The following is a 3,933-nucleotide window of genomic DNA, read 5'->3' on the forward strand; positions in this document are numbered from 1 at the left end:
AGAGTGTGCGAGGCACACGCTATACAACGCAAGAACAAAAACCAAATGCACACCAAATAACAGTACAGAGAGAGATGTCTCAATGGGCATAAATAAGTACAAGTAACAAAGTTCAGAACAAAAGGGGAAGCGATGTAGTGCGATTCCTCTTTAATTGCATGGATGGCCAGCCGACACGTGTTTCGTCGTCAAGCGGTAACAATGCTTGCACGACTCATCAGGGCTGTAGCGCGAAGGAAATGGACCACAGGTCGCTAAACCGGTGATACTTCCGACCCGGCCCCTGCTCGAGACCAGGTTGACGCTCGTTGGTGGATGTGGCTCCAGATTCCAAGGGTCATGCAGTGTAAACGATGCTTTATGTTAAGAGAACAGTGCTCCAAGCGACTCCAGTAAAAAGATGCCACCAAATGAAATAAAGCATCCGCTTCGAGGTACTAGAGTAACTGAGTTGAAGGGTCAGTGGTGAGTGTCAAGAGTCTTGTGATCACTCAATAGCGCGGGATCTGAAGGTGAGGCCCCTCATCCTGAAGTGGGTCTCTAGGACTCCGCAGGTTCGCACGCGCACCCTCAGCACATCCTGGACCGTGGGGCAGAAAATGGTCCAGGATGTGCTGAGGGTGCGCGTGCGAACCTGCGGAGTCCTAGAGACCCACTTCAGGATGAGGGGCCTCACCTTCAGATCCCGCGCTATTGAGTGATCACAAGACTCTTGACACTCACCACTGACCCTTCAACTCAGTTACTCTAGTACCTCGAAGCGGATGCTTTATTTCATTTGGTGGCATCTTTTTACTGGAGTCGCTTGGAGCACTGTTCTCTTAACATAAAGCATCGTTTACACTGCATGACCCTTGGAATCTGGAGCCACATCCACCAACGAGCGTCAACCTGGTCTCGAGCAGGGGCCGGGTCGGAAGTATCACCGGCTTAGCGACCTGTGGTCCATTTCCTTCGCGCTACAGCCCTGATGAGTCGTGCAAGCATTGTTACCGCTTGACGACGAAACACGTGTCGGCTGGCCATCCATGCAATTAAAGAGGAATCGCACTACATCGCTTCCCCTTTTGTTCTGAACTTTGTTACTTGTACTTATTTATGCCCATTGAGACATCTCTCTCTGTACTGTTATTTGGTGTGCATTTGGTTTTTGTTCTCACATGCGAAGTGAACTCAACAAGTGGGTGTGTGGTTGGTAGAGGAAGGTCTTGGCTTTGAAACTATGGAGGCAGTGTATCCATGTCATACATGTGGTTATCATGTTATGGGTTGCAGTGCTTAGCTGTGTGCTGAATGAATATGTGTGAGAGACAGACATGTATTTTTATATTATGGGTTATGTTTTTTTTTAAATATTTATTTTTGCAAAATACATGAGACAATAGGAATGAATCAATAAAACATGACAAAAAAAAAAATAAGTAATTGCGGCCAATCACTTCACTGTCTGAAAATCAGGATCTTAAGTCATCAGAACGGGTTGAAAATTATAATACCAACGTAATACATAGAACATGCTACAACCCCTTACAAGAAAAGAAAAAAGGACATAAATGAATGACAGTCAGTGTGGAGACATAAGACTGAGACATTGAAAGCTGCACAGAAAATTAAAAAAAAAGAACCCGAGACCTACGCACAGTTTGGATAGATAAATTAGCATGAGGAGGATTTACACTTCAGGCTCTAAATATCTACTCACAGACCCCCATATTTGTTCACCCAACTTGCGCTTTCGCAGACCCTTCAAGGCATATAAACTGTGCTCCATATAAACTGAAAAAAGCGTGCCCGCCACATTTCAAAAGAGGGCGGTTCCCGCTGCAACCAGAAGGATGCAATACTAAGCCTATATACAGCGGTAGCTACAAATATTAAATTGACATGTTGACTTGGTATACCGATCACCGCTGATCCCATTTCAACCCCTAAAAGGATCTGCGTGGCTGTTAATTGGAGTGGGGTGCCCAATATGTCTGATAAACATTTGTCCAACTGTGTTAATAACCTTCCCAGCGATGGACAACCAAAAAAAACGTGGAGATCATCCGCAGATGGATGACCACAGCGGAAACATTTCCCGATAGCATCCGCAGACCATTTTGAAATCTTATCCGGTGTATAATATAGGTTGAAGAGTGATTTGAAATGCTGCGTGGATAGCTTAGCCGAGAGCAATACATTTTTAGCCATTTCTAAAGAAATTTCAATCTGTATATCATTCCTTCCTAATTTAGTCCCCCATTTAACATTATGTAATTCAATATCATTAGCCTTCGTACTTAACATATGACCATATAGCACACCTATCCTTGCAGTTTTCATAATATCTTCTATCAAACAGTTAGTTTGGAAAATGCCTCCACTATTCAACAGATGATTCCTAATTTGTAAATACTTTGCAAAATGCTCCCTAGGAAGCTGATTCTGTGCCCTCAATTGTTCAAAGGATTTCAGACAGCCTTCATTATATAGATCCCCCCCCATCCTTATACCTTTCCCCCTCCAATAAAAAACCACCGATCCCATAAATCTACTGGCAAAAAAATGTAGGATACCAATGGAGTATACCAAGAAATTTTCCCAAAACAGATCATATTCCTTACAACCCGCCAGACTTTATATGCTGCCATCATAATCTTAAATCTCGTGCGCTTATAGTAGCTCCAATCGAGATACACAAACAGACAATTTCGGGCTTTCACCCCCAGGAGCATCTGATAAATTGAAGGACATTCTGCAATATCCAGAGGGGCAGCCCCAGTTAAGAAGACATTCATTCCTTGCAGCATACAAGCATAGTAATACGACACAAAGTCTGGTACTGACCAGCCACCTAATTTTCTTGGTAAAATCATATATCGTATCGCCCTTCGGGCCTTGCCTCCCGACCACATAAAGCGCATACAAATAGATTGAAGCTGTATCAGGCTAGCCTTTGGGATTTCTAAAGGAACACATCTAAAAAAATAGAGTATTTGCGGGAGAATTAACATTTTTAATAAATTGCATCTCCCCACTAGGGAGAGATGCAGACATTCCGCCTGATCTAGTCGTTTCTTTACCCCCAAAAGAAGACCCTCCCGGTTAGATTTGACCAGGGCAGTTGCGGAGACCCTTAACTTAATCCCCAAATAAATGACCTCCTGGCATACCCTTGGATCAGAGTACTTCGGCATATTGGCACATAACAGCTGGGTCTTAGTAGCATTCAACTTATAGCCAGAGACCACGCCAAATTTTGAGGCTAGATGTTCAATCTCCTTCATCGCTGTAACAGGGCATGGTGTAATAACGGCAACATCATTCGCGTAGGCGAGAACCTTAAACTGGTAAGTTTGTATCGCCACAGGTTGTATCCTAGTACTAGCTTCCAACATTCTTAAAAACGGCTCAATATATAATGAAAATAAAAAGGGGGGAACAAGGGCAACCTTGCCTAGTACCCCTTTGTATATGAACCACCTCCGACACGAGTCCCATGGTGCTGATACGGGCAACAGGATTATAGTACAAAGTTTGCAAAGATGTTATAAACTTTTGCCTAAATCCACGACGCCTCAAGACATCCAACAAAAAGCACCATGCGACTCGGTCGAAGGCCTCTGGATCTAACAAAATTAAACATAATGGCTCCCGGGTTACATTAACATAATCGAACAAAGTTATCACACGACGGACATGATTTACCGTGCCACGGTGGGGTATAAACCAGTGTTGTATGGTAGAAACTAACGAAGTGATTACCGATGACAGCCTGTTAGCTAAAATTTTAGAATAAATCTTCCCATCTGCATTTAAAAGCGAGATGGGACGGAAAGAACCAGGCAAATTCGCCGGCTTTCCTTTTTTATGAAACACTACAATACAGGCTTCACTCCAACTCATAGGGGGAGCCCCTTTCTGGGCCATTCGCATTGTTGCAAGAAGATC

This window comes from Lissotriton helveticus, chromosome 10 (genome assembly GCF_964261635.1).
Source record: "Lissotriton helveticus chromosome 10, aLisHel1.1, whole genome shotgun sequence".
NCBI lineage: Eukaryota > Metazoa > Chordata > Amphibia > Caudata > Salamandridae > Lissotriton > Lissotriton helveticus.